Source organism: Lolium perenne, chromosome 4 (genome assembly GCF_019359855.2).
Source record: "Lolium perenne isolate Kyuss_39 chromosome 4, Kyuss_2.0, whole genome shotgun sequence".
NCBI lineage: Eukaryota > Viridiplantae > Streptophyta > Magnoliopsida > Poales > Poaceae > Lolium > Lolium perenne.
In genome coordinates, this window is record NC_067247.2 from 370,900,971 (window position 1) to 370,926,099 (window position 25,129).

Genomic DNA, 25,129 nt, shown 5'->3' on the forward strand with positions numbered 1-25,129 from the left:
TGATGCAAGGGCGTGCCACCTAACCTATACCTGGTCAGGAAGGTGATGGAGATGCCTCGCTTAGTTTCCTGCATGGCATACACGTAAACATTAAATACGAGCCTCGATCGGCTCTCAGGTTATCCTGTGAATCGGCTCAAGGAGCCGATCCACCCATGATTCGTACGAGGTGCACGAATATATGGTGGTCCTGCTTGATCAAGATAAAGCTAATGAGATCTACGACGATTTAGGGTTTTCACCGCATAATCGGATCATCCTACTCAGGATTGGGCCTCGCGGCCACGCACGGTGATCGTAAGCCGATCCTAGACAGGGCCTAAAAACCAACACGAGGTTGATCCCGGAACATCCTGTCTAGGACTAGCAAACGACACCCTACGTGCCGCTGGATCCTCCAACCCTTTGTAAGGCCTAACTATTGCAGATATTAAACTAATCCTTGTAGAACAAGGAGCAACCGTAACGGATCGGATCTACTAAATAAAGATCAAGCGGGGTGCCGCCCCCCACACCTAAGATAGGTGTGAGGGCGGCTAGATATGCAAGGGTTGCACTACGATAGCATGTTATACGAAGAACTATGCTAACCCTAACATATCTATGATAACTACGTTGCTCGCCATCAACAAGGCTTCAGTACGAGCAACGCATGAACAACGTGGAGCTTGTGCTGCCTAGATCGCAAGATGCGATCTAGGCAGCATGTTGCTTACCGGTAGAAACCCTCGAGACGAAGGAGTTGGCGATGCGCCGAGATTGATTTGGTTGGTTGAACATTGGTTGTTGTTTATTCCATAAACCCTAGATACATATTTATAGTCCAGGGGACTTTCTAATTTAGACGTGCACCTAACCGTGCACGGGTAAAACTCTATCTTCTAATCTAAGATGCGATCTACTATATTACAGATATATGGGCCAACTAGCCCACACTTTGCATATAAAGGCCGATTCACATATTTCTTCCATGTATATCCTTTGAGTCCATCTTGATCGCGGCCCACCTCTGACTCGGTCAAATCCTGGTGATAACACATGCCCCCCTGGTTTTGGTAATGATAATTTCAAAACCACTCTGTTTTTCCTTCGAAGGGTCATGTCGTGACAGAGCAGAACCGTTGCAGTATCCTTCATCATTATGCCCTGTCTTCTGAAGGAGATATGCCCTAGAGGCAATAATAAAGTGGTTATTATTTATATCTTTATGTTTATGATAAATGTTTATATATCATGCTATAATTGTATTAACCGAAACATTAGTACATGTGTGATATGTAGACAAACAAAGAAGTCCCTAGTATGCCTCTTAACTAGCTTGTTGATTAATGGATGATTAGTTTCATAATCATGAACATTGGATGTTATTAATAACAAGGTTATGTCATTGTATGAATGATGTAATGGACACACCCTTTTAAGCGTAGCATAAGATCTCGTCATTAAGTTATTTGCTATAAGCTTTCGATACATAGTTACCTAGTCCTTATGACCATGAGATCATGTAAATCACTTATACCGGAAAGGTACTTTGATTACACCAAACACCACTGCGTAAATGGGTGGCTATAAAGGTGGGATTAAGTATCTGGAAAGTATGAGTTGAGGCATATGGATCAACAGTGGGATTTGTCCATCCCGATGATGGATAGATATACTCTGGGCCCTCTCGGTGGAATGTCGTCTAATGTCTTGCAAGCATATGAATGAGTTCATAAGAGACCACATACCACGGTACGAGTAAAGAGTACTTGTCAGGAGACGAGGTTGAACAAGGTATAGAGTGATACCGATGATCAAACCTCGGACAAGTAAAATATCGCGTGACAAAGGGAATTGGTATCGTATGTGAATGGTTCATTCGATCACTAAAGTCATCGTTGAATATGTGGGAGCCATTATGGATCTCCAGATCCCGCTATTGGTTATTGGTCGGAGTGAGTACTCAACCATGTCCGCATAGTTCGCGAACCGTAGGGTGACACACTTAAAGTTGGATGTTGAAATGGTAGAACTTGAATATGGAATGGAGTTCGAATATTTGTTCGGAGTCCCGGATGAGATCCCAGACATCACGAGGAGTTAGGAATGGTCCTAGAGAATAAGATTCATATATAGGAAGTCATATTCCAAGTTTGGAAATGATCCTGGCATTTATGGCAGGTTCTAGAAGGTTCTAGAAAAGTCCGGAAGAAACGCACTATGGAAAGTGGAGTCCCTAAGGACTCCACAAGCTTGACCAGCCAAACCCTAAAGGAGGAGTCCTGGTGGGCTCCACCTAGAAGTGGCCGGCCACGCCACCTCACGGAAAGGTGGGAGTCCCACCTTGAGTGGGACTCCCTCCTTGAGGAGGTTTCCCACCTATGGGAGGTGTTAGTGGTGGGGTGTTATTCGTTGAGGTGGACTAGACGTCTTGGGGCTTCCACCTATATAATGAGGAGGAGAGGGAGGGGGGCAGCCACTCTTTGGCTCAGCCTTGGCCGCACCCCTTAGAGGGCCGGCGCCCAACCCCCCTCTCTCCCCAAACCCTAGCGGTCTCTCTCCTCCACCACATCCCGCACACTTAAGCGAAGCTCCGCCGGATTTCTCCACCACCACCGACACCACGCCGTCGTGCTGTCGGATTCAAGAGGAGCTACTACTTCCGCTGCCCGCTGGAACGGGGAGGTGGACGTCGTCTTCATCAACAACCGAACGTGTGACCGAGTACGGAGGTGCTGCCCGTTCGTGGCGCCGGAACCGATCGTGATCAAGATCTTCTACGCGCTTTTGCAAGCGGCAAGTGAACGTCTACCGCAGCAACAAGAGCCTCCTCTTGTAGGCTTTGGAATCTCTTCAAGGGTGAGACTCGATACCCCCTCGTTGCTACCGTCTTCTAGATTGCATCTTGGCTTGGATTGCGTGTTCGCGGTAGGAAATTTTTTGTTTTCTATGCAACGTTATCCTACAGTGGTATCAGAGCCGTGTCTATGCATAGATGGTTGCACGAGTAGAACACAATGGTTTTGTGGGCGTTGATGCTCTTGTTATCTTTAGTTGAGTACTTTGCATCTTTATGGCATAGTGGGATGAAGCGGCTCGGACTAACTTTACATGACCGCGTTCATGAGACTTGTTCCTCGTTCGACATGCAACTTGTATTGCATAAGAGGCTTTGCGGGTGTCTGTCTCTCCTACTATAGTAAAGATTCAATTTACTCTTCTATTGACAACATTAGTATCAACGTTGTGGTTCATGTTCGTAGGTAGATTAGATCTCTATCGAAAACCCTAAACCACGTAAAATATGCAAACCAATTAGAGGCATCTAACTTGTTTTTGCAGGGTTTGGTGATGTGATATGGCCATGATATGATGATGAATATGTATGAGATGATCATTATTGTATTGTGGCAACCGGCAGGAGCCTTATGGTTGTCTTTAAATTTCATGTTGAGTAGTATTTCAAAGTAGTTGTAATAGTTGCTACATGAGGTGAACAACCATGAAGACGGCGTCATGAATCTTGACGCTACGCTGACGATGATGAAGATCATGCCCGTTGATGATGGAGATCATGTCCGTGCTTTGGAGATGAAGATCGAAGGCGCAAAGACTAAAGGGCCATATCATATCACATATGAATTGCATGTGATGTTAATCCTTTATGCATCTTATTTTGCTTAGATCGCGACGGTAGCATTATAAGATGATCCCTCACATTAATATCAAGATAATAAAGTGTTCTCCCTCGTATGCACCGCTGCCAAAGTTCGCCGTGTTTAAGCATCTCGTGATGATCGGATGTGATAGATTCAACGTTCATATACAACGGGTGTAAGCCATGTTGCACACGCGAATACTTGGGTTTGCTTGACGAGCCTAGCATGTCTGAGACATGGCCTCGGGACAACGGAAACCGAAAGGTTGAACACGAGTCATATGGATGATATGATCAACATGTTGATGTTCACCATTGAAGCTACATCATCTCACGTGATGATCGGTTTTGGTGTAGTGGATTTGGATCGTGTACCATTTAACAACTATGAGGGATGTTGTATTAAGTGGGAGTTCATTAGTAATAAGATTAGAACATGAACTAATTATCATAAACATAGTCTGAGTAGTATTTTGAATTATTTTTTGTAGTATTGGCATCCGTTTTCTTCTATGCGCTAGTCTTGTTATTGAGATAGAAATACTGTTAAAATCTGATAAGAAACTTTACGGATTGGTACCGTATTGTTAATGAATCAAGAAATGATTAAGTCCTATTGCAAACTTTTAGTAAACCTCACATTTTTGATTCAAAGAGCTATGGTTTCAATTAGTACCTAAAGTTATCTTGTCTCCGTCAAACTTGAAGTTTCAAATTTGTTTGAAAAGTAAGGAGCTGAAAATTTAGTTTTCAGAAATAATCAAGGTATGAGATATATGAGATATCTAAGACCTTATTGCAAGATGATAGAATATTATATGGTGAGACTACATAAACTCATAAGTTTTATGGGAATGTATGAAGGTTGAAGACGCCAGGCGTCACAATCCTCCAACTATTGGGGCACTAACGACATTCGCATATCCATGAAGTTATCATCCTTAGTATGCACCGTTGCTAAGACTCGTCGTATCGAAGCATCACGTGATGATCGGGTGTGATAGATTCTACGTGTGCATACAACAGGTGCAAGCCAGATTTGCACATGCGAATACCAAGGTTAAAACTTTATGAGCCTAGCATGTACAGACATGGTCTCAGAAAGTCATCATGATACAATGGATAAAATTATGAGTGAAATTGTTCATCATATTACAAGGTTACTAATAGTGATATCCGGAACACTTATCATATGATGATCAACTTCAAAGTAAGAACCTCAAGGTTATTGGTATTTGACCAACAAACCTAGAAGTTAATGATGTTGAAGTGTTTTCTGAATAATGAGGAAAGCTAAAAGAGAAACTGCAAAAGATATTTTGGCAAAAAAAAAAAGAAAAGAAAAGACTAGAAAGTCTAGCTCAGGTGTATATAAATGATATACATGTTATGGTTGTATTCCTAGTTAAGTCACACTATGAAATTCTTGGGTATTAGTACTATATTGGTTGGTATGAAGTGTCATACAAAACAACACAATACAAGAATACAATGGCCTAAGTGACTGACAAGGAATATGATAGGAATGCACGAGTCTGGAACAAAATAAAGTGTTATTATGTTCGTCGTTGGCATTCTATCTAGCCCTTAGAATTTATAATAAAGAACTTAATAATTGTTATTTTGCTCTAGTCAAATGAAAACAATGAGTTGTTCAAATTATGACATTACTCCATGTACGATGGATAAGTTATTATAAATCTTAATGGTGAAACACACATACATAACACTGACGCTAAAATGCCATAAGGCAAATGATTTGAATTCCACTTATTTGTGGAACCGCCATTTAGGTCATGTTAGAAAGGAATGCATGAAGGAACTCCATGCAAATGGATTTTTGGAGTCATTTGATTTTTGAATCATTTGGCGCTTGCAAATCTTTTCTAAAAAAGAATGACTAAAATACCGTTCATAGGACAAGAGTTGAACGGGCAACTAACTTAGTGGAAACATACATGCTGATGTATGTGGTTCACTGGGCATAGTTGTGTGCGGGAGATTCTTCTACTTCATAAAAACTTCCAACAATGAATTGAGTATATATATATGGATATATTCAATAAGGAAGAAGTTTGAAACATTTGAATGGATTCAAATAAATTTCAGTATGAAGTGGAAATCATCGTAATAGAAATCAAATATCTATGATTGGATCATGGTGGAAATATTTGAATTACGAGTTTTAGCGAACATCTAAGAGAGTTATGAAATTGTTCTACAACTTACGTTTCTTGGAGTATCATAGTGATGATGAAGTATCCAAGAGATATATCCAAACTTTGTTGGATCAATGATGAGATAAAATATTGATGCCATTATATTTTTGTGGATTATGCTTTAGTGACTACCGCTTTTACACTGAATAGAGCATCATCATGATCCGTTAAAATGACACCATACAAGTTATGGCATGGGTATAAACCCTAATAGTCAACCAAAATCGGATGAATGTCTTTGTTGGTTATCCCAGAGATTTAATTGGGAATTCTTCCCACGAGACAAAGACAAAAGTGTTTGTCAATGTTTCTTATTTCCGAGAAATTGTTTCGAGTGAAGTATTTGAGTGGGAGGACAATATAATTTGATAAGGTTTATGAACCTGAGCATAATGATCAGAGTAGCGCAGCATCGGAATTGGTTTCGGAAGCGGCCACGACGATCATGGCTCTCATGACTACAAAGTGTTTTAGCCATGGAGATCGAAGTACATATTGAACCTTGTAGGTATGGTTTACTTTGTGATCAAATAAATGATTTGTGGACAAAGGATTGATTTTGAACAATGATAAACCAACTACAAAACAAAGAAGTTATGATGGGCCCTGACTCCGTTAAAATGGCCATGCGCCATGAAATCCAAGATAGATGAATACTTTATGAAAGTAAATGGATCTATGAAATTGATAGACTTGGATGAAATATCCTTGAAGAAAGCTTGACTTATCGAAAAATTGTTTACGACAAAGTTCAAAGAGTTGAATACGATAAGATTAGATCTTCCGTAGCAATGCTTATAGTCTATGTGGATTATTCTAGTAATCACTACATATTTCTTTTATGAGATATGCTAGTAGGATGGCAAAATACACTACTTAACAGAAGTATGTATACAAGATACAACCAAGAGTTTTGCTGGTCCGTGGAATACTAGATAGGTATACAAGCTTCAATTGGATGAAGTAAGTATCACGGAGTTGGAATCTTCACCAGATGAAATAGTCAAAGAGTTTTTGATTTCATCAGAGACGATGAAGAGGCTTGCATTTGCAAGAAATTAAGTGGGAGCGCTAAGACACATTTATAATACTTTATGTAGGTGACATATAGTTGGTTATAAATGATGTAATTATATACTTGATTAAAAATGTTTCATTGAGAATTAACTTCAATGAAAGGATATGGACTGAAACAAATTTAGTGTCAAGATCTATGAAGATAGATTGAAACACATAAATAAGTTTAAGTCAAAGTACATATGATGGATATTGAAGTAGTTCAATATAGAAATATTAAGAAAATGTTTTTGTCATGTGAAGGTTTAACAAGACTCACTCAATGAGTAAAAACACATGAGTGATTATAGATCACGAATAATATGTACACAATCAGATATCATGTGCTATAAAGTGTTATGAGCATATACCAGAATGATTCATATGATGATCATTGGACGACAGTAAGAATATCCTTGAGTACTTTAGAAGAACTAAGGATATATATATATATATTTTTGTATGAAGAAATGACAAACAAATCGCTATAAGGTGTTACACCGATATTGGTTTTGTCACATATAAAATATAATTTCAATCTCAAATTAGACTAGTGTTGTTTAAAAGGTAGCACAATGAGCTAGAAGTTGTCTATGCTAGATTTAGAAGAGTTCTAAATATTGTGACGGATTCTACAAAAGAAGGCAGAGTATGTCATTATTTTGACAATGACAAAGGATGTTAAGTCAAGAGGTTCTTTGAGAACTTGGTGCAGTTCCGACAGAGTCAGAACTTTGAAGCTATATTGTGTGTGACAATATTAGTGACATATTTCAGACAGCGGAATTAAGGTTCCACCAGAAGATCAAACATATTTAATGCCGACTCATTTGGAAATGAGTGATACGTTGAGACGCAAATGAATTACAAAATACATACGTTTCTGAGCGTGTCAGATCCGTTGACTAAAAACCTCTCCCGTGAGCAATACATGATAAAGCACCATAAGGCCAAGGTGTTATATCTTTACAAATGTAAACTAGATTATTGACTCTAGTGCAAGTGGGAGACTGAAGGAGATATGCCCTAGAGGCAATAATAAAGTGGTTATTATTTATATCTTTATGTTTATGATAAATGTTTATATATCATGCTATAATTGTATTAACCGAAACATTAGTACATGTGTGATATGTAGACAAACAAAGAAGTCCCTAGTATGCCTCTTAACTAGCTTGTTGATTAATGGATGATTAGTTTCATAATCATGAACATTGGATGTTATTAATAACAAGGTTATGTCATTGTATGAATGATGTAATGGACACACCCTTTTAAGCGTAGCATAAGATCTCGTCATTAAGTTATTTGCTATAAGCTTTCGATACATAGTTACCTAGTCCTTATGACCATGAGATCATGTAAATCACTTATATCGGAAAGGTACTTTGATTACACCAAACACCACTGCGTAAATGGGTGGCTATAAAGGTGGGATTAAGTATCTGGAAAGTATGAGTTGAGGCATATGGATCAACAGTGGGATTTGTCCATCCCGATGACGGATAGATATACTCTGGGCCCTCTCGGTGGAATGTCGTCTAATGTCTTGCAAGCATATGAATGAGTTCATAAGAGACCACATACCACGGTACGAGTAAAGAGTACTTGTCAGGAGACGAGGTTGAACAAGGTATAGAGTGATACCGATGATCAAACCTCGGACAAGTAAAATATCGCGTGACAAAGGGAATTGGTATCGTATGTGAATGGTTCATTCGATCACTAAAGTCATCGTTGAATATGTGGGAGCCATTATGGATCTCCAGATCCCGCTATTGGTTATTGGTCGGAGTGAGTACTCAACCATGTCCGCATAGTTCGCGAACCGTAGGGTGACACACTTAAAGTTGGATGTTGAAATGGTAGAACTTGAATATGGAATGGAGTTCGAATATTTGTTCGGAGTCCCGGATGAGATCCCGGACATCACGAGGAGTTCCGGAATGGTCCGGAGAATAAGATTCATATATAGGAAGTCATATTCCAAGTTTGGAAATGATCCGGTGCATTTATGGCAGGTTCTAGAAGGTTCTAGAAAAGTCCGGAAGAAACGCACTATGGAAAGTGGAGTCCCGGAAGGACTCCACAAGCTTGACCAGCCAAACCCTAAAGGAGGAGTCCCAGGTGGGCTCCACCTAGAGGTGGCCGGCCACCCCACCTCAAGGAAAGGTGGGAGTCCCACCTTGAGTGGGACTCCCTCCTTGAGTAGGTTTCCCACATATGGGAGGTTTTAGTGTTGGGGTCTTATTCGAAGACTTGGACTAGAACTCTTGGGGCTTCCACCTATATAATGAGGAGGAGAGGGAGGGGGGCAGCCACTCTTTGGCTCAGCCTTGGCCGCACCCCTTAGAGGGCCGGCGCCCAACCCCCTCTCTCCCCAAACCCTAGCGGTCTCTCTCCTCCACCACATCCCGCACACTTAAGCGAATCTCCGCCGGATTTCTCCACCACCACCGACACCACGCCGTCATGCTGTCGGATTCAAGAGGAGCTACTACTTCCGCTGCCCGCTGGAACGGGGAGGTGGACGTCGTCTTCATCAACAACCGAACGTGTGACCGAGTACAGAGGTGCTGCCCGTTCGTGGCGCCGGAACCGATCGTGATCAAGATCTTCTACGCGCTTTTGCAAGCGGCAAGTGAACGTCTACCGCAGCAACAAGAGCCTCCTCTTGTAGGCTTTGGAATCTCTTCAAGGGTGAGACTCGATACCCCCTCGTTGCTACCGTCTTCTAGATTGCATCTTGGCTTGGATTGCGTGTTCGCGGTAGGAAAATTTTTGTTTTCTATGCAACGTTATCCTACATCTTCTCAGCTTCTCTGCAAAATTCGACAGCTTTGGCATCACCTCCTCGGAAACTGCAATGGCATTAAATCTCCACCAGGCCCCTCATTATTTAACCGTGCCGAACGATTAGCCCTCTTCATCACCTTCCTCTGTTCCAGCTATCGGCAAAAAACCCTCTCCTTCTATAGCCATGTCGTCCTCTTCCTCCTCTTCCGTTTCTGTCCAATCCTCCTCCTCAAGCGAACCGATCCCAGAGCACAACCAGATGGAGGTGTACAACAGGCGTGCTCTCAAGCATTGGGACGCGTGAGAGTGGGACTTCGATATCGTGCCAGAGGGCCGACCCGAAAACCTCGTCTGGTCAGATGGGGCCATGCCTCTAACTGACGGGGAAGACGACCTCCGATTCTTGATTGACGGAGCACTGGAGGCGGAGAGCGCCGACGACAACCCTCCCTTCCGAGGTAAATTCACCTCCGTCACCAAAGAAGAATCAGAGGATGACGAAGACATCTGCTCCGGTACGAAGAAGGAACAGGAGGACGACACCTCCTCCGACGAACCACCGTCCAAGCGCATCCATAGCTGGGCCTGGTCAGATGAGGACGATGATGATGACGAGGAAGAAGCCTCCGCTGAAGGTTACAGTAGCAGCACCGAGGGACTCATCAACAGCAGCGATGACGGCCGCTACCCCAGCGACGGCGAAGACAGCAACAGCCCTAGAGTAGGGACCTACTAGCATAGGATTAGCAGTAGTAATATGCTCTCCTGCTTTTGTTGATCAATCGGCTTCTCCTTGTAAGAAATCTTATTATCAATAAAAACTTCCTTCGATTTTGCCGATGTCCTTTATGCTGATGTAGCCGATTTTCCTTCTTCTGACTTTGTCGACTGTTAGCCTAAACAATGCTCCATGACTGATGGCAACGCATTGGTCCCTGACGATAATCTGTAAAACAGGCCAATTCAGTCATCCCTCTAAGTTAGCCAGCTCCGTTGATGACGATAGCACTTGGTACCGCCGATCGCAGCAGGCCGGCGGTTCGGCCTTGAGCACGTGTCTTTAAAAGAGCCCTGGAACTGTTGCTGAATCAGCTTGGATTCTGAAACTGATAACTCTGTAACAAAAGCATTGTTCTTCGGAATAGTTACTATGTAGAGCCAGCTGATTCCAACAAAAATCGGCTCCCAGAGCTAAGAACCTCTCGGGCGGGTTGCCCCCCGAGCCTTATCCAAGGCGGGCCAAATGTGTCGCCATCGGCTTCCAAGTTATAATGCAGAACCAGCTGATTCCAACAAAATCGGCTTTCCAGAGCAAAGATATTTCAGGGCGAGCTGCCCCCCGAGCCTCTTGATTTCCGGAAGAGCCGTTGCACTAAAAAAACTTGGAAAAGACCAGCAAATCTGTTCCTTGAACTAAGAAGCCTCAAATATAATGGCTTCCCAACTCCTTCTTTGCGCCTTGCTGATCAGATCGGCTCATCATCTTTGGCAGACGTAACATCCTCTGAAAGTGACATTGATCAAGCTGCCACCTTGGTCCACGCCAAGCAATACGCCATAGCCGCTTGATTCGTCATCTGCTGTGCTCATGCTCCTAGGATAGGTATGCTCCCTTTGTTGGACTCACCCTATCTGCATACTTGCACTGGTACTGCTGAACTTGGAAACTTGCAGAAGGAGTTGGAAGTCTTGAGAAGGAATTTATCCAGTAGAGCCTCTCTTTGTAACTCAACAACTGCTCCATCGGGCTTCTGCTTTCTTTTGTTCTAAAGTCGATGTCCTTGCATCGGCTGGCTGGCTGGATTTTTTTTTTTTTGCGCGGGGCCGATTTTTCTATCGGCCCCCAATGTTTCACAGCACACATGTTCATCTGCACCTGCCCACCTGATGATTGCCCCCCGAGCCGAATCTGTCAGGTAACTGCAGATATCGGCTTTGTGGTTAACCTAGGCACCGTATTTGCACGTCGGCTTCGTTAGGATCCGTGCTGACTCTCATCCGCCGACGTGACCACTGCCCAACAAATCGATGTTGAACACAAGCAGAACATGTGGTGAAGATAATTTTGGCCGATTGCTGGAATCGGCCTCCATATTGATTGAAGTGTTCGACGAAGGCATTGTGTTGTCCCTTCATAGATTTTTGGGGCCGATCGCAAGGATCAGCCTCGCCATGTTTGCTCATCGCTTTGCTTCAGCTACTTGGTCAGGCTGGTGGATAAAACCAGCCCAACCTCTGACTTGATGCGCTTGCTGTCGTCCACCTTGAGTGCATCGTGTAATCGTGGAGCACTAAGCTTCGTCGGAAGGACGAGCACCATGTTTGTACCAGCCGATGTTTCATCATCGGCTTTCCTTTGCTTGGGACGCCACTCCATTTTCCGTGGACGACCCTCTTCATCCAGGGTTCGCTGAACTTTCACAGCCAGATCAGGTCTTGCCTTCCTTAGCGTATGCAAGTATAACCTTTCGGCTTCCTCCAGGCCGCGCAATCGCTGAACCCTGCGCTTTTGGGAACGGCTGAGTCCATCAGGGCACCACCTTGGCCGGTGGTACCTGTCTTCTTCTTCTTGTCCCTCGTCTTCTGAATCCTCGAGATCTGCCCACCGAGGGGACTCAGCGCGTTTGCTTTGTGGCGGGAGAGGCCCTAAGCGCCTGAACACAGACACGTTGGCTGCCTCCTTCTTCTTCTGGTTGCATTCTGGGCAATTGCCGATTGTGGGCAATCGGCTCATTCCTGAATCCCAGCAGTGTCTGAAGAAGGGGCAGTCCCAGTGCCTGTCGTTGTCGTCTTGCTCCCTTGATTTTCCTTTGGCACGGCGCTCGTGCTCCTCCTCATCGTGATCATGCCGACGATATCTTCTGGCTTCTTTAGCCAGACGATCTCTTTCATCATCATCGCTGGATCGTCGGCGTTGGTCATACTGACTCACATACTTGTTGAGGAGGTGATCAGAGAGGGGTCGCTGATATCTCATGTTATTCACTTCTCCCTCTGTGACGTAGCGCTTGCCATCATGACGGAGCCGATCGCGTGGAGCGGCCTCCTCTGTGTCCTTGCTACGAGAGCAGCTGCCCTCGTCTCCATCTTTGCCAGAGTGATGCCCAGGTCCTACCATGTTGATGCTGAACGAGGACCCTGGCTGGCAACCTTCAGGGTAAGTATATTCTACCATGTTAACGGCGGGGAAGGATTGGGTGTCGACCTTCATGGCGTACTGGTTGAAAATCAGCCGCCCTTTTTCTATCGCCGCTTGGATGTGCTGACGCCACACCCTGCAGTCGTTGGTGGCATGGGAGAGCGAGTTATGCCATTTGCAGTATGGCTTTCCGTTCAGCTCTTGCACCGTGGGGAATTTGAGACCTTCGGGAATCGTTAACTGCTTCTCCTTGAGCAGGAGGTCGAAGATTTGCTCAGTTTTGGTCACGTCAAAATCAAACCCCCTGGGCGGGCCTGGTGGCTTTACCCATTTAGAGGACACGGGGGTCCCCCCCCGAGTCCATTCAGCCACTGCTACCTCTTGATCTCCCGCAGAAACTTCGTCTTCCTCTGCATCGACCAGGACTACTGCACGCTTGAATTTGTCCTGGTACAGGTCCGGGTGGCGCTGTTCATATGCCGACAGTTTCTGAACCATGTGCGCCAGTGAGGGATAGTCTGCTTGGGAGGCCATGTCCTTGAGCGGTGTTGCGAGGCCCGCCATCGCCAACTCGACTGCTTCCTTTTCAGTTATACGAACCGAATAACATCGGTTCCTAAGATTCCTGAAGCGCTGGATGTATTCTGTCACAGTTTCTCCACGCTTCTGATGTAGTTGCGCTAGATCGGCAATGCCGGACTCGGAAGCCTCTGAATGGTACTGCATATGGAACTGCTCTTCCAACTGCTTCCAAGTCCGGATGGAGTCTGGTGGCAACGAGGTGTACCATCCGAAAGCCGATCCCGTGAGGGACTGTGAGAAGAGCCTCACGCGTAGTTGATCCGACACTGAGGCCGGTCCTAGTTGTGCCAAATATCGGCCTACGTGCTCGATGGAGCTGGAACCATCTGATCCACTGAATTTGGAAAAATCAGGGAGCCGATATTTAGGTGGTAGCGGGATCATCTCGTAGTCGTCGGGGTACGGCTTGGAATAGCCGATTGCCCTCCTTTTCGGCACCATGCCGAACTGATCTCTCAGTATGGTACTGATCCGATCCGCTGTGCTGGCTGCAGGAGTTGAACTTCCGAAGATTCGCCGGGGTGGCGTACTTAGCCAGCCATGTTTGCTTTTCCAGCTCTCGAGCCAACCGCAGGAGCTGAGCTCGGAGGTTCGTCGGGGTGGCGTACTTAGTTAGCCACGCTCGCTTCTCAAGATCTCGTTGCCGACGTCCCTCCCGTTTTCCCAAGTCCCCGATGTTGTGGCCTGGTTTGTGAGCGCCCGCTATCGCAATCGGCACATACGTGCACGTGTACCCGTGAGGGATCTCCTTAGGCGCCTCATGCAAGAACTGGTAGTCGCTAGGGTCACCACCGATCTTGTAGACGACGAATGCCGGTGAAGTCGGCACTTCTGGTGCTGCCAACGCAAATGGCAGCGATGGACGGGACTGGAGTGGCAACTCTCCTTGATGCGTCCCGAGAGCTGGTCCTGACGGCGAGTACTGGTGCCTCATGATCTCCTGGATCACGCGAAGAGCGACACGCTCCAACGTGTTGACCAGGTTCTCAGAGTGGCGGTGTAGCGAGTGAGCCACCAAGTAGTTGATCTCCCCGCCGCAGTGGACCTGGTGCGTTCTTCCGATGGGGCAGAGAGGTCTATCCCATCTAGTGCACCATTAGGCGAGAACCCCTTCCACCTGATGCCATGTGAACGGGTTCTGTGGAAAGAGCCGATGAGGTCGGCTTCGAGGATGACTTTGATCTCGTCATACTTCTTCTTGAGCTCGTCGGTCAGATCCTCGTACGTGACTGGCGTGCCGTCCGCCATCTCAGATGTAGATGGCGATGTGGTTGATGTAGAAGCTTGTCCCACCGGGCGTGCTAGAATGTGTTGCTGCCAAAACCAACCGGCGGGCAGCGACGGGCAACACCGTAGAGCCGGGAACAACCTAGGGCTGCGGCTGGCCGAGGTCCCTCCGAGCGACGGCCCGCAAAGCCTTCTGGTACACACGTCCGATGCTGATGCAAGGGCGTGCCACCTGACCTATACCTGGTCAGGAAGGTGATGGAGATGCCTCGCTTAGTTTCCTGCATGGCATACACGTAAACATTAAATACGAGCCTCGATCGGCTCTCAGGTTATCCTGTGAATCGGCTCAAGGAGCCAATCCACCCATGATTCGTACGAGGTGCACGAATATATGGTGGTCCTGCTTGATCAAGATAAAGCTAATGAGATCTACGACGATTTAGGGTTTTCACCGCATAATCGGATCATCCTACTCAGGATTGGGCCTCGCGGCCACGCACGGTGATCGTAAGCCGATCCTAGACAGGGCCTAAAAACCAACACGAGGTTGATCCCCGGAACATCCTGTCTAGGACTAGCAAACGACACCCTACGTGCCGCTGGATCCTCCAACCCTTTGTAAGGCCTAACTATTGCAGATATTAAACTAATCCTTGTAGAACAAGGAGCAACCGTAACGGATCGGATCTACTAAATAAAGATCAAGCGGGGTGCCGCCCCCACACCTAAGATAGGTGTGAGGGCGGCTAGATATGCAAGGGTTGCACTACGATAGCATGTTATACGAAGAACTATGCTAACCCTAACATATCTATGATAACTACGTTGCTCGCCATCAACAAGGCTTCAGTACGAGCAACGCATGAACAACGTGGAGCTTGTGCTGCCTAGATCGCAAGATGCGATCTAGGCAGCATGTTGCTTACCGGTAGAAACCCTCGAGACGAAGGAGTTGGCGATGCGCCGAGATTGATTTGGTTGGTTGAACGTTGGTTGTTGTTTATTCCATAAACCGTAGATACATATTTATAGTCCAGGGGACTTTCTAATTTAGACGTGCACCTAACCGTGCATGGGTAAAACTCTATCTTCTAATCTAAGATGCGATCTACTATATTACAGATATATGGGCCAACTAGCCCACACTTTGCATATAAAGGCCGATTCACATATTTCTTCCATGTATATCCTTCGAGTCCATCTTGATCGCGGCCCACCTCTGACTCGGTCAAATCCTGGTGATAACAGCACCACACTTTGACAGATAGCATAGGCCCCACATGCAATATTTGGTGGGTTTCCGGTGTTTCGGCGGTCGTTCTCCCCCTCCTCCCCCCAAAACAGCGGAACGTGTGCCCCGGCGGGTCTACCCCCCTTGATTTCTCCGTGCGAGGGTGCACCAATGTACATTTTCATTCTTTTAGGTTTGTTTAGGACATATACACATGGAGAATCAAGATTGGGACCCTTTGGCACATACACCCGCAGCTCGAGCCATTATCACACGATCGACGGTGTGCCTGAGATCTACTGGTTAGGGTTCGGCGTAGGGTTAGGGGTAGGGTCTAGGGTTTAGGGGAGCTACTTTTGCACCATTACACCTTGCACCACACTTTGACACATAGAATAGGCCCCACATGCAAGATTTTGTGTGGTTCCGGTCTTCCGGCGGTCGTTCTCCCTCTCCTCCCCCCAAAACAGCGGAACGTGTGCCCCGGCGGGTCTACCCCCCTAGATTTCTCCGCGCGAGGGTGCACCAATGTACATTTTCATTCGTTTAGGTTTGTTTAGGACATATACACATGGAGAACCAAGATTGGGACCCTTTGGCACATACACCCGCAGCTCTAGCCATTATCACACGATCGAGGGTGTGCTGCCTGATCAACTGGTTAGGGTTCGACGTAGGGTTAGGGGTAGGGTCTAGGGTTTAGGGGAGCTACTTTTCCACAATTACACCTTGCATCACACTTTTACACATAGAATAGGCCCACATGCAAGATTTGGTGGGGTTCCGGTGTTCCGGCGGTCATTCTCCCCCTCCTCCCCCCGGCCAAAACAGCGGAACGTGTGCCCCGGCGGGTCTACCCCCTAGATTTCTCCGCGCGAGGGTGCACCAATGTACCTTTTAATTCTTTTAGGTTTCTTTAGGACATATACACATGGAGAACCAAGATTGGGACCATTTGGCACATACACCCGCAGCTCGAGCCATTATCACACGATCGAGGGTGTGCCATGAGATCTACTGGTTAGGGTTCGGCGTAGGGTTAGGGGTAGGGTCTAGGGTTTAGGGGAGCTAATTTTGCACCATTACACCTTGCACCACACTTTGACACATAGCATAGGCCCACATGCAAGATTTGGTGGGGTTCCGGTGTTCCGGCGGTCGTTCTCCCCCTCCTCCCCCCAAAACAGCGGAACGTGTGCCCCGGCGGGTCTACCCCCCTAGATTTCTCCGCGCGAGGGTGCACCAATGTACATTTTCATTATTTTAGGTTTTTTTAGGACATATACACATGGAGAACCAAGATTGGGACCCTTTGGCACATACACCCGCAGCTCTAGCCATTATCACACGATCGAGGGTGTGCTGCCTGATCAACTGGTTAGGGTTCGGCGTAGGGTTAGGGGTAGGGTCTAGGGTTTAGGGGAGCTACTTTTCCACAATTACACCTTGCATCACACTTTGACACATAGAATAGGCCCACATGCAAGATTTGGTGGGGTTCCGGTGTTCCGGCGGTCATTCTCCCCCTCCTCCCCCCGGCCAAAACTGCGGAACGTGTGCCCCGGCGGGTCTACCCCCCTAGATTTCTCCGCGCGAGGGTGCACCAATGTACCTTTTAATTCTTTGAGGTTTCTTTAGGACATATACACATGGAGAACCAAGATTGGGACCATTTGGCACATACACCCGCAGCTCGAGCCATTATCACACGATCGAGGGTGTGCCATGAGATCTACTGGTTAGGGTTCGGCGTAGGGTTAGGGGTAGGGTCTAGGGTTTAGGGGAGCTACTTTTGCACCATTACACCTTGCACCACACTTTGACACATAGCATAGGCCCACATGCAAGATTTGGTGGGGTTCCGGTGTTCCGGCGGTCGTTCTCCCCCTCCTCCCCCCAAAACAGCGGAACGTGTGCCTCGGCGGGTCTACCCCCCTAGATTTCTCCGCGCGAGGGTGCACCAATGTACCTTTTTATTCTTTTAGGTTTGTTTAGGACATATACACATGGAGAACCAAGATTGGGGCCTTTTGGCACATACACCCGCAGCTCGAGCCATTATATATCACACGATCGAGAGTGTGCTGCCTGAGATCTACTGGTTAGGGTTCGGCGTAGGGTTAGGGCTAGGTTCTAGGGTTTAGGGGAGATACTTTTGCACCATTACACCTTTCACCACACTTTGACACATAGCATAGGCCCACGTGCAAGATTTGGTGGGGTTCCGGTGTTCCGGCGGTCGTTCTCCCCCTCCTCCCCCTAAAACAGCGGAACGTGTGCCCCGGCGGGTCTACCCCCCTAGATTTCTCCGCGCGAGGGTGCACCAATGAACATTTTCATTCTTTTAGGTTTTTTTTAGGACATATACACATGGAGAACCAAGATTGGGACCCTTTGGCACATACACCCGCAGCTCGAGCCATTTATCACACAATCAAGGGTGTGCCTGATCTACTAGGGTTAGGGTTCGGCGTAGGGTTAGGGGTAGGGTCTAGGGTTTAGGGGAGCTACTTTTGCACCATTACACTTTGCACCACACTTTGACACATAGCATAGGCCCACATGCAAGATTTGGTTGGGTTCCGGTGTTCCGGCGGTCGTTCTCCCCTCCTCCCCCCAAAACAGCGGAACGTGTGCCCCGGCGGGTCTACCCCCCTAGATTTCTCCGCGCGAGGGTGCACCAATGTACATTTTCATTATTTTAGGTTTGTTTAGGACATATACACATGGAGAACCAAGATTGGGACCCTTTGGCACATACACCCGCAGCTCTAGCCATTATCACACGATCGAGGGTGTGCTGCTTGATCAACTGGTTAGGGTTCGGCGTAGGGTTAGGGGTAGGGTCTAGGGTTTAGGGGAGCTACTTTTCCACAATTACACCTTGCATCACACTTTGACACATAGAATAGGCCCACATGCAAGATTTGGTGGGGTTCCGGTGTTCCGGCGGTCATTCTCCCCCTCCTCCCCCCCCGGCCAAAACAGCGGAACGTGTGCCCCGGCGGGTCTACCCCCCTAGATTTCTCCGCGCGAGGGTGCACCAATGTACCTTTTAATTCTTTGAGGTTTCTTTAGGACATATACACATGGAGAACCAAGATTGGGACCATTTGGCACATACACCCGCAGCTCGAGCCATTATCACACGATCGAGGGTGTGCCATGAGATCTACTGGTTAGGGTTCGGCGTAGGGTTAGGGGTAGGGTCTAGGGTTTAGGGGAGCTACTTTTGCACCATTACACCTTGCACCACACTTTGACACATAGCATAGGCCCACATGCAAGATTTGGTGGGGTTCCGGTGTTCCGCCGGTCGTTCTCCCCCTCCTCCCCCCAAAACAGCGGAACGTGTGCCTCGGCGGGTCTACCCCCCTAGATTTCTCCGCGCGAGGGTGCACCAATGTACCTTTTTATTCTTTTAGGTTTGTTTAGGACATATACACATGGAGAACCAAGATTGGGGCCTTTTGGCACATACACCCGCAGCTCGAGCCATTATATATCACACGATCGAGGGTGTGCTGCCTGAGATCTACTGGTTAGGGTTCGGCGTAGGGTTAGGGCTAGGTTCTAGGGTTTAGGGGAGATACTTTTGCACCATTACACCTTTCACCACACTTTGACACATAGCATAGGCCCACGTGCAAGATTTGGTGGGGTTCCGGTGTTCCGGCGGTCGTTCTCCCCCTCCTCCCCCTAAAACAGCGGAACGTGTGCCCCGGCGGGTCTACCCCCCTAGATTTCTCCGCGCGAGGGTGCACCAATGAACATTTTCATTCTTTTAGGTTTTTTAGGACATATACACATGGAGAACCAAGATTGGGACCCTTTGGCACATACACCCGCAGCTCGAACCATTTATCACACAATCAAGGGTGTGCCTGATCTACTAGGGTTAGGGTTCGGCGTAGGGTTAGGGCTAGGGTCTAGGGTTTAGGGGAGCTACTTTTGCACCATTACACCTTGCACCACACTTTGACACATAGCATAGGCTCACATGCAAGATTTGGTTGGGTTCCGGTGTTCCGGCGGTCGTTCTCCCCCTCCTCCCCCAAAACAGCGGAACGTGTGCCCCGGCGGGTCTACCCCCCTAGATTTCTCCGCGCGAGGGTGCACCAATGTACATTTTCATTCTTTTAGGTTTGCTTAGGACATATACACATGGAGAACCAAGATTGGGACCCTTTGGCACATACACCCGCAGCTCGAGCCATTATCACACGATCGAGGGTGTGCCTGATCTATGGTTAGGGTTTCGGCGTAGGATTAGGGGTAGGGTCTAGGGTTTAGGGGAGCTACTTTTGAACCATTACACCTTGCACCACACTTTGACACATAGCATAGGCCCACATGCAAGATTTGGTGGGGTTCCGGTGTTCCGGCGGTCGTTCTCCCCCTCCTCCCCCCAAAACAGCGGAACGTGTGCCCGGCGGGTCTACCCCCCTAGATTTCTTCGCGCGAGGGTGCACCAATGTACATTTTAATTCTTTTAGGTTTGTTTAGGACATATACACATGGAGAACCAAGATTGGGGCCTTTTGGCACATACACCCGCAGCTCGAGCCATTATATATCACACGATCGAGGGTGTGCTACCTGAGATCTACTGGTTAGGGTTCGGCGTAGGGTTAGGGCTAGGTTCTAGGGTTTAGGGGAGATACTTTTGCACCATTACACCTTTCACCACACTTTGACACATAGCATAGGCCCACGTGCAAGATTTGGTGGGGTTCCGGTGTTCCGGCGGTCGTTCTCCCCCTCCTCCCCCTAAAACAGCGGAACGTGTGCCCCGGCGGGTCTACCCCCCTAGATTTCTCCGCGCGAGGGTGCACCAATGAACATTTTCATTCTTTTAGGTTTTTTAGGACATATACACATGGAGAACCAAGATTGGGACCCTTTGGCACATACACCCGCAGCTCGAACCATTTATCACACAATCAAGGGTGTGCCTGATCTACTAGGGTTAGGGTTCGGCGTAGGGTTAGGGCTAGGGTCTAGGGTTTAGGGGAGCTACTTTTGCACCATTACACCTTGCACCACACTTTGACACATAGCATAGGCCCACATGCAAGATTTGGTGGGGTTCCGGTGTTCCGCCGGTCGTTCTCCCCCTCCTCCCCCCAAAACAGCGGAACGTGTGCCTCGGCGGGTCTACCCCCCTAGATTTCTCCGCGCGAGGGTGCACCAATGTACCTTTTTATTCTTTTAGGTTTGTTTAGGACATATACACATGGAGAACCACGATTGGGGCCTTTTGGCACATACACCCGCAGCTCGAGCCATTATATATCACACGATCGAGGGTGTCTTTGCTCGAGATCTCTTGGTTAGGGTTCGGCGTAGGGTTAGGGCTAGGTTCTAGGGTTTAGGGGAGATACTTTTGCACCATTACACCTTTCACCACACTTTGACACATAGCATAGGCCCACGTGCAAGATTTGGTGGGGTTCCGGTGTTCCGGCGGTCGTTCTCCCCCTCCTTCCCCTAAAACAGCGGAACGTGTGCCCCGGCGGGTCTACCCCCCTAGATTTCTCCGCGCGAGGGTGCACCAATGAACATTTTCATTCTTTTAGGTTTTTTAGGACATATACACATGGAGAACCAAGATTGGGACCCTTTGGCACATACACCCGCAGCTCGAACCATTTATCACACAATCAAGGGTGTGCCTGATCTACTAGGGTTAGGGTTCGGCGTAGGGTTAGGGCTAGGGTCTAGGGTTTAGGGGAGCTACTTTTGCACCATTACACCTTGCACCACACTTTGACACATAGCATAGGCCCACGTGCAAGATTTGGTGGGGTTCCGGTGTTCCGGCGGTCGTTCTCCCCCTCCTCCCCCTAAAACAGCGGAACGTGTGCCCCGGCGGGTCTACCCCCCTAGATTTCTCCGCGCGAGGGTGCACCAATGAACATTTTCATTCTTTTAGGTTTTTTAGGACATATACACATGGAGAACCAAGATTGGGACCCTTTGGCACATACACCCGCAGCTCGAACCATTTATCACACAATCAAGGGTGTGCCTGATCTACTAGGGTTAGGGTTCGGCGTAGGGTTAGGGCTAGGGTCTAGGGTTTAGGGGAGCTACTTTTGCACCATTACACCTTGCACCACACTTTGACACATAGCATAGGCCCACATGCAAGATTTGGTGGGGTTCCGGTGTTCCGCCGGTCGTTCTCCCCCTCCTCCCCCCAAAACAGCGGAACGTGTGCCTCGGCGGGTCTACCCCCCTAGATTTCTCCGCGCGAGGGTGCACCAATGTACCTTTTTATTCTTTTAGGTTTGTTTAGGACATATACACATGGAGAACCAAGATTGGGGCCTTTTGGCACATACACCCGCAGCTCGAGCCATTATATATCACACGATCGAGGGTGTGCTGCCTGAGATCTACTGGTTAGGGTTCGGCGTAGGGTTAGGGCTAGGTTCTAGGGTTTAGGGGAGATACTTTTGCACCATTACACCTTTCACCACACTTTGACACATAGCATAGGCCCACGTGCAAGATTTGGTGGGGTTCCGGTGTTCCGGCGGTCGTTCTCCCCCTCCTCCCCCTAAAACAGCGGAACGTGTGCCCCGGCGGGTCTACCCCCCTAGATTTCTCCGCGCGAGGGTGCACCAATGAACATTTTCATTCTTTTAGGTTTTTTAGGACATATACACATGGAGAACCAAGATTGGGACCCTTTGGCACATACACCCGCAGCTCGAACCATTTATCACACAATCAAGGGTGTGCCTGATCTACTAGGGTTAGGGTTCGGCGTAGGGTTAGGGCTAGGGTCTAGGGTTTAGGGGAGCTACTTTTGCACCATTACACCTTGCACCACACTTTGACACATAGCATAGGCCCACATGCAAGATTTGGTTGGGTTCCGGTGTTCCGGCGGTCGTTCTCCCCCTCCTCCCCCAAAACAGCGGAACGTGTGCCCCGGTGGGTCTACCCCCCTAGATTTCTCCGCGCGAGGGTGCACCAATGTACATTTTCATTCTTTTAGGTTTGCTTAGGACATATACACATGGAGAACCAAGATTGGGACCCTTTGGCACATACACCCGCAGCTCGAGCCATTATCACACGATCGAGGGTGTGCCTGATCTATGGTTAGGGTTTCGGCGTAGGATTAGGGGTAGGGTCTAGGGTTTAGGGGAGCTACTTTTGAACCATTACACCTTGCACCACACTTTGACACATATAATAGGCCCACATGCAAGATTTGGTGGGGTTCCGGTGTTCCGGCGGTCGTTCTCCCCCTCCTCCCCCCAAAACAGCGGAACGTGTGCCCGGCGGGTCTACCCCCCTAGATTTCTTCGCGCGAGGGTGCACCAATGTACATTTTAATTCTTTTAGGTTTGTTTAGGACATATACACATGGAGAACCAAGATTGGGACCCTTTGGCACATACACCCGCAGCTCGAGCCATTATCACACGATCGAGGGTGTGCCTGATCTACTGGTTAGGGTTCGGCGTAGGGTTAGGGCTAGGGTCTAGGGTTTAGGGGAGCTACTTTCGCACAGTTACACCTTGCATCACACTTTGACACATAGCATAGGCCCACATGCAAGATTTGGTGGGGTTCCGGTGTTCCGGCGGTCGTTCTCCCCCTCCTCCCCCCAAAACAGCGGAACGTGTGCCCCGGCGGGTCTACCCCCCTAGATTTCTCCGCGCGAGGGTGCACCAATGTACCTTTTTATTATTTTAGGTTTTTTTAGGACATATACACATGGAGAACCAAGATTGGGACCTTTTGGCACATACACCCGCAGCTCGAGCCATTATCACACGATCGAGGGTGTGCTGCCAGAGATCTACTGGTTAGGGTTCGGCGTAGGGTTAGGGCTAGGTTCTAGGATTTAGGGGAGCTACTTTTGCACCATTACACCTTGCACCACACTTTGACACATAGCATAGGCCCACGTGCAAGATTTGGTGGGGTTCCGGTGCTCCGGCGGTCGTTCTCCCCCTCCTCCCCCAAAACAGTGGAACGTGTGCCCCGACGGGTCTACCCCCCTAGATTTCTCCGCGCGAGGGTGCACCAATGAACATTTTCATTCTTTTAGGTTTGTTTAGGACATATACACATGGACAACCAAGATTGGGACCCTTTGGCACATACACCCGCAGCTCGAGCCATTTATCACACGATCAAGGGTGTGCCTGATCTACTAGGGTTAGGGTTCGGCGTAGGGTTAGGGCTAGGGTCTAGGGTTTAGGGAGCTACTTTTGCACCATTACACCTTGCACCACACTTTTACACATAGCATAGGCCCACATGTAAGATTTGGTTGGGTTCCGGTGTTCCGGCGGTCGTTCTCCCCCTCCTCCCCCCAAAACAGCGGAACGTGTGCCCCGGCGGGTCTACCCCCCTAGATTTCTCCGCGCGAGGGTGCACCAATGTACATTTTCATTCTTTTAGGTTTGTTTAGGACATATACACATGGAGAACCAAGATTGGGACCCTTTGGCACATACACCCGCAGCTCGAGCCATTATCACACGATCGACGGTGTGCGTGATCGAGATCTACTGGTTAGGGTTCGGCGTAGGGTTAGGGCTAGGGTCTAGGGTTTAGGGGAGCTACTTTTGCACAATTACACCTTGAATCACACTTTGACACATAGCATAGGCCCACATGCAACATTTGGTGGGGTTTCGGTGTTCCGGCGGTCGTTCTCCCCCTCCTCCCCCCAAAACAGCGGAACGTATGCACCGGCGGGTCTACCCCCCTAGATTTCTCCGCGCGAGGGTGCACCAATGTACATTTTCATTATTTTAGGTTTGTTTAGGACATATACACATGGAGAACCAAGACTGGGACCCTTTGGCACATACACCCGCAGCTCGAGCCATTATCACACGATCGACGGTGTGCCTGATCGAGATCTACTGGTTAGGGTTCGGCGTAGGGTTAGGGCTAGGGTCTAGAGTTTAGGGGAGATACTTTTGCACAATTACACCTTGCATCACACTTTGACACATAGCATAGGCCCACATGCAAGATTTGGTGGGGTTCCGGTGTTCCGGCGGTCGTTCTCCCCCTCCTCCCCCAAAAATAGTGGAACGTGTGCCCCGGCGGGTCTACCCCCCCTAGATTTCTCCGTGCGAGGGTGCACCAATGTACATTTTCATTCTTATAGGTTTGTTTAGGACATATACACATGGAGAACCAAGATTGGGACCCTTTGGCACATACACCCGCACCTCGAGCCATTATCACACGAT